Genomic DNA, 7,067 nt, shown 5'->3' on the forward strand with positions numbered 1-7,067 from the left:
CCTGCCTCAGCCTCCCGAGTAGCTGGGACTACAGGCACCCACCATCATGCCCGGCTAATTTTTTGTATTTTTAGTAGAGATGGGGTTTCACCGTGTTCACCAGATGGTGTTGATCTCCTGACCTCGTGATCCGCCCGCCTTGGCCTCCCAAAGTGTTGGGATTACAGGCGTGAGCCACCGCTCCCGGCCTGTTTTTATTTCACTTCTTGATGCACACATTCTACCCATACTTTCTACATTTAGGTTGCTGATGAGTAAAGAAGGACTGAAAGGAAAGGGAGGGAACTGTAAGTTCTTTTGTCTTTGTCTTTCCTTCTATGTCATCATTTTCAGCATAAGTGGTTGGTTAATAGAGGGAGGTAACACAAGAAAGGATATGATAGAATTGTTTGGCCATTTGTGTTTCTTAGAACGCTACTGCCTGCTTTTTATTTTTGAAGTAAGTTCTGGTTTGAATGGAAAGTGTGGCCTTTGGGGCTTTCAAGCAGCTTATTCAGTCATAGAGGCAACGCACTTTCCTTGTATTCACTTTGAGTCTCTGTCAAGTCTCACTGCAGAGTGGGTCCGCCCGAAATTCTGTGTTCAACAGGCATGGCAAAGGCTTTATACAAAGTGGTGATGAGAATGGAGGACAAGAAAACTGCTGGTATCTTATCTGCTCATGTGCAGGCTCCATTATTTCACTGGACTCCACTAACAAATCACATATTCAAAGATAAAATTATTAGAATTTTTTTCTGGCCAGGCTTGGTGGCTCATGCCTGTAATCCCAGCACTTTGGGAGGCCGAGGCGGGCGGATCACCTGAGGTCGGCAGTTCAAGATGAGCCTGACCAACATGGAGAAACCCAGTCTCTACTAAAAATACAAAATTAGCCAGGTGTGGTGGTGCATGCCTGTAATCCCAGCTACTGGGGAGGCTGAGGCAGGAGAATTTTTTATTTTTTTTTGGACAGAGTTCAGCTCTTGTTGCCCAAGCTGGAGTGCAATGAGACAATCTCAGCTCACTGCAACCTCAGCTTCCTGGGTTCAAGCGATTCTCCTGCCTCAGCCTCCGGAGTAGCTGGGATTACAGGCGCGCGCCACCACGCCTGGCTAATTTTTTGTATTTTTAGTAGAAACGGGGTTTCACCATGTTAGCCAGGCTAGTCTTGAACTCCTGATCTCAGGTGATCCGCCTGCCTCGGTCTCCCGAAGTGCTGAGATTGCAGGCGTGAGCCGCCGCGTCTGGCCGGCTAATTATTTGAAATTTTAAGAATAGTTTCCAGACACTCCTAAAAATTTATAACCTACGCTTGTGGTGGTTAAAGCGTCAGTCCTAAGATATTTTTCCAAAAGGCGCTGCCTGGGTAACTAGGCTGTCTCTCGCTGGTGGTCTAGTGGCTGGGATTCAGTGCTTTAGTCGCCAGCGCCGAAGTTCGATTCCCAATTAGGGAAGCTTGCTTTTCTGCTTTCTTGATTACATGCATTCTATTATCGCCGCGGCTGCGGCTGTCACTGCCCTCCGGAGCTGTCAAGGCTCGCTTTCAGGCACGCCTCTCTGCAAGACATTGCTGACATCCTGTACATCACTATCCAGGGAATGGGGACTGCCTATATGGAGTAAAAAGTAGGCAGATTCTGACTCGCCTCAGCCCCACTCTATTGAGAATTACTGATTTTTATTTTATTTTATTTTTTAGACTGAGTCTCCCTCTGTCACCAGGCTGGAGTGCAGTGGCGGGATCTCGGCTCACGCAACCTCTGCCTCCCGGGTTCAAGGAGTAGCTGGGACTACAGCTCAGCTTTCCGAGTAGCTGGGACTACAGGCCCACGCCACCACACCCAGCTAAGTTTTGTATTTTTAGTAGAGACGGGGTTTTACCATGTTGGCCAGGATGGTCTCGATCTTGTGATCCGCGTGAACCTCGTGATCCGCCCGCCTCGGCCTCCCAAAGTGCTGGGATTACAGGTGTGAGCCACCGCGCCCGGCCTGATTTTTAAAAATCAAGATAAGTAATTTTTACGTGAAACAAGTGAGTTATTTCAAATGACTTCTAAATCTAGAAAGGTTTGATGAATTGGCATAGGCACAGTTTTAAGAATAAATGTAATTCTCCCTCCCCCACCTCCTGCCGAGTTCTCATTTAAACCCTAAGGGCGGTTTGTTTACATTTCAGAGATGTAGAATGCCCAGGTTATTTTACCAGATGCGCTGCTGTTTCCTCTGGTAACAGGTGTTCCAAATCGGAAAACAAACTAGTCCATTATACTAATTTGCATATTTGAAACATGGAAAACTTCTCTTAATTCGTTTGGTCTTTTGTAAAAATAGAAACATATTTTTATATGGTAATAAGTTAGTTAACTTTACCCATAAGATGAATAGATGAAAGTCAACCTCTTACAATGAGAAGTTACTTGACAACAGTAACTTATCAACCTTCTTACTTGTCAAGGGCTCCCTAATGACCTTGCCCGGCGGTTCTCAAGACCGAGACTTCAGGATCATCTGGGAGAGGTTGAAAGGCACAGGCAGTGTTCACCGCCTTGAACTGAAGATCACTGAATATGGCTTTGGTGGAAACCACTGCAGTGACATCAGAAAGCAGAAAAGCAGACTTCCCTGACCGGGAATCGAACCCGGGCCGCGGTGGTGAAAACGCCGAATCCTAGCCACTAGACCACCAGGGAGGGACAGTCACAGAATGTGGGCAACACCTTCTGGGAAAAGATCTTAGGACAGACGCCTCAACCACCTCAGGCACATGTTAGAAAGCTACAGGAATGTCTTTTTTTTTTTTTTTTTTTTTTTTTGAGACGGAGTCTGGCTCTGTCGCCCAGGCTGGAGTGCTGTGGCCGGATCTCAGCTCACTGCAAGCTCCGCCTCCCGGGTTTACGCCATTCTCCTGCCTCAGCCTCCGGAGTAGCTGGGACTACAGGAGCCCGCCACCTCGCCCGGCTAGTTTTTTGTATTTTTTAGTAGAGACGGGGTTTCACCGTGTTAGCCAGGATGGTCTCGATCTCCCGACCTCGTGATCCGCCCGTCTCGGCCTCCCAAAGTGCTGGGATTACAAGCTTGAGCCACCGCGCCCGGCCAGGAATGTCTTAAGAATATTTTGCAGTAATGTGTATAGTACTGGATGCAGTGACTGCTGCCTGGGCCAGAGGGTGGCAGAAGGCTTTAGGGGCAGAAACGTTGGAAGAAACATTGTCACAAGTCAAGCTGGGGAAGAGAAAAATATTTCCCAAATCATTTTTCTCACGCACTCCCTCTGACACGAGAGTTTCTCATCTCCCTTCCTCCCTCCCTCCCGCCCTCCTTCTTGCTTCCTAAAATCAGCATGTCCTTCACTTACATAGTTTCTCCACGGTTGATTGAGAAAAACATGTGTCTCTTTTGCCTCCCTCCCCCAAAGGATCCTATTCCTGATCTTTAAATATGCCCCTCCCCATGCAGAGGAAGGAGCATTCAGAGCCTGGGAGACCTGCCTACCTGGAGCTGCACCCATCTTTCAGGCCATGCTCTGTTTCCTGGAACCTGAAATGGATTTACCTATTCTATGTACTTCACAGAAATGAAATCACATAATGTGTCACATTTTGTCCAGCTTCTCTCACTTGGCATAGTTTTGGGTTCATTCATGTCATAGTACGTGCTAGGACTTCATTTCTTCTTATGGCCAAATAATATTTTATGTATATACCACATTTCCTTTATCCATTAGTCTGTTGATGGGCATTTGGGTTGTTTCCACCTTTTGGCTGTTGTGTATATTGCTGCTATGAACATTTATGTACAAGCATTTGTTTGAGTATCTGTTTTTTACTTTTGGGGGTTATCTATTTAGTAGTGGAATTACTAAGTCACTTATATTCCCACCAGCATAAGTAAATATGTAGGAACAGAAAACAGAGTAATGGCTGCCAGGGGCTGGGAAATGTGGAGTAATCACATAATGATATGGGGTTTTACTTTCTTATGATGAAAATGTTTTGGAACTAGATTGAGATGGTGGTTGCACAATCCTGTGAACGTACTTAATACCACTGAATTTGTTTATGATGATTTCATTTTTCTCCACATTTCTGCCTATGCTTTATATTTTCTGTCTTTTTAAAAATTATAGCCATCCTAGTGGGTGTAAAGGTACCACTACACATAAATTAGAATGTCTAAAATTAAAGAGACAGACTATTTGCAATGGACTGAATGTTTGCACACACATCCCAAATTCATATGTTAAAATTCTAACTCCCAAGGTTATGATATTACAAGATGGGGCTTTGGGGAGGTAATTAGGTCATGAAGGTGGAGCCTTCATGAATACGATTAGCGTCTTTATAAAAGAGACCCTCACCATGTGAGACTTCTTAAAAGACTGCTTTCTGTGAGAAAACAGGCCCTCACCAGAAACCAAATGTGCAAGCACCTTGATCTTGGACCTCCCAACCTCCAGAACCATGAGAAATAAATTTCTGTTGCTTATAAGCCACCCAGTCTATGGCATTTTGTTATAGCACCTGAATGGACTGAGAGATCATACCAAACAAAAAAGAGGACGTGCTGTATGATTTCATTTACGTAAAACTCTAGGCAATGACAACTTATTTATACTGACAAAAAGCAGATCAGTGGTTGGCTTGGGGATGGGTGGGTAAGAGGGGGTGTGAGGTGGTAAGGAACATGAAGGTGGAATTGTGGAATTACAAAAGGCTATAGGGAAACTGCTTGGGGATGATGGAGATGCTCACTGTCTTTTCTTTTTAATTATTATTTTTTCTGAGACAGAGTTTCACTCTTGTTGCCCAGGCTGGAGTGCAATGGTGCAATCTCAGCTTACTGCAACCTCCGCCTCCCGCGTTAAAGTGATTCTCCTGCCTCAGCCTCCCAAGCAGCTGGGATTACAAGTATGTGCCACCATGCCCGGCTAATTTTTGTATTTTTAGTAGATATGGGGTTCCTCTATGTTGGTCAGGCTGATCTCGAACTCCTGACCTCAGGTGATCCGCTCGCCTTGGCCTCCTAAAGTGTTGGGATTACAGGCTTGGGCCACCGCACCCAGCCTATATGCTCACTATCTTTTCTTTTCTTTTTTTTGAGACGGAGTCTCGCTCTGTCGCCCAGGCTGGATCTCCCCTCACTGCAAGCTCCGCCCCTGGGTTCACGCCATTCTCCTGCCTCAGCCTCCCGAGTAACTGGGGCTACAGGCGCCTGCCACCACGCCTGGCTAATTTTTTGTATTTTTAGTAGAGACGGGGTTTCACCGTGTTAGCCAGGATGGTCTCCATCTCCTGACCTCATGATCCCCCCACCTTGGCCTCCCAAAATGCTAGGATTATAGGCATGAGCCACCGCGCCCGGCTATGCTCACTATCTTAATGACAGTGTTGGATTCACTAGTATATACATATGTCAAAACACCATTTTGTATACTTTAAATATGTACAGTTTATGATATATTAAATAAAAATTTAAAGAATGGTTTCTTGAACAATTTTGTACATGTATTTTGGAGACTATCTGCCTATTTATCTCTACCTCTATATCTATATAGTTACATAGTTTTCTCTTAGGTATATACCTCAGAAAAAATTACTGAAACATGCACACATACGTCAGCTGTGGCAGGTATGTCCATCTAAATAGCTTTCTAAAGTGGTTGTAACTATTCACATTCCCATGATCTGTATACCACTTTCTATCCAGTAAGAGTTCCATAGTTACCGACAAAACAGTAAAAATAGGATGTGTGTGTGTGTGTATATCTTGAATAGCTAAGATATGAACTTCAAATTTGATCCTGCAGGTTAAAAAACTAAAACCCAAGTTAAATTCATAGTCTGGGTATGCCTCTTCTGTGACAGTTGGTGCATTCATCAACAGTGGGAATGGAAATGAGACAGTTGAGCAGATTGTTGTGAACCTGAGTGCTTTGAACCCACAAATCTCACTGAGCCTCCCTTACTAGGAAAAGAGTCGGCTTTCTTCCTATGTGAACAAGTTGAAATTCTCTTGTTTGAAGATCCTTTATGATAACATCTGAGACAGTTACATGGCAAGGAAATGCCAACTTATCTCAAGACCCACTTCTATCACCTCTTATTTCCTCCAGGCCCATAATTTGAATCAGATACCATCAAAAACTATTTAAGTTTTTAACTTATGTAAATGTTTATTAAAGGCACTTTTCTGTAGATATCTTGTAAAAAAAAAAAAAAAAACCTCTTATTTTTAAAGCCTTTCCACGTAATTTAGTTGCTTCTTCACAACTTACGGCTCTTCATCCAATTTAATATATAAATTACTAACTCTAACTGCTTCTTCTCATCTCCATTTCCTCATAAGTGCTTCTGTGCCACATAAAACTTGTATTAAAGAAATTCGATCTATATTCTGTTAATGTAATTCTCAGGTGCAGTCGGGACCCTAAGAGAACGGAGGTGGAGTTTTGCTGCCCCTGCACTCTTTAAACTTGGAGAGGTCATTGGGTTTCTCCAGCTCTTTAGCATTGAGCGAGAGAGCCATACTTGTTTTCCTTAGTACCAGCAAAGTCCTGCTGGCTGCGAGGTTCTGCAGGAAAGCAGCTCTCAAAGGATTTGTTTCTGGAGGGAAAAGTACAGGATCCTCTAGTTCGGCACTAGAGGACCTCTAAACTCTGGGGTGGCAGATGTTAGGAAACGTGTTTTACAAAGCAACCATTGTGTAGGATTTTAGGTTAGAAGTAGAACTTCTGGATCTGAAAAGAAGAATGGAGAAAAATAGTAACGACGGAATTGGAATAAAAAAGTGTTGACCGTCCCTGGGTGGGCTTGAACCACCAACCTTTCGGTTAACAGCCGAATGCGCTAACCAATTGCGCCACAGAGACTGACCTGAGTGTGCTGTTCTTGCAGATCATATTTATAGATATTTAGGTAAACACAGGATGCTTTTGCTACCTAGATTTCTGGTTCACCACTACTTGATTGCAAGTCTAGGTCTGAGTTGGGTAATTCTAAAACCTATAACATGAAACCATCCCTGCCATGTGACATTCAGATCCTTGCTTGCTTCCTCCCCAGTTTCTTAGCAGTAGCAGAAAGCAA

At 44.1% G+C, this 7,067-nt stretch overlaps 2 non-coding genes across 2 annotated transcripts; both read right to left on the minus strand.

Annotated features, from left to right (window-relative positions):
• Window positions 1-2,600: 2,600 nt before the first annotated feature.
• TRNAE-UUC lies at window positions 2,601-2,672 on the minus strand. Its single transcript has one exon. It is a non-coding gene; the product is annotated as a tRNA-Glu (tRNA).
• A 4,104-nt stretch (window positions 2,673-6,776) lies between these two features.
• On the minus strand, window positions 6,777-6,850 carry TRNAN-GUU. Its single transcript has one exon. It is a non-coding gene; the product is annotated as a tRNA-Asn (tRNA).
• Window positions 6,851-7,067: the final 217 nt, after the last annotated feature.

The sequence above is a fragment of the Theropithecus gelada genome, chromosome 1 (assembly GCF_003255815.1).
Source record: "Theropithecus gelada isolate Dixy chromosome 1, Tgel_1.0, whole genome shotgun sequence".
NCBI lineage: Eukaryota > Metazoa > Chordata > Mammalia > Primates > Cercopithecidae > Theropithecus > Theropithecus gelada.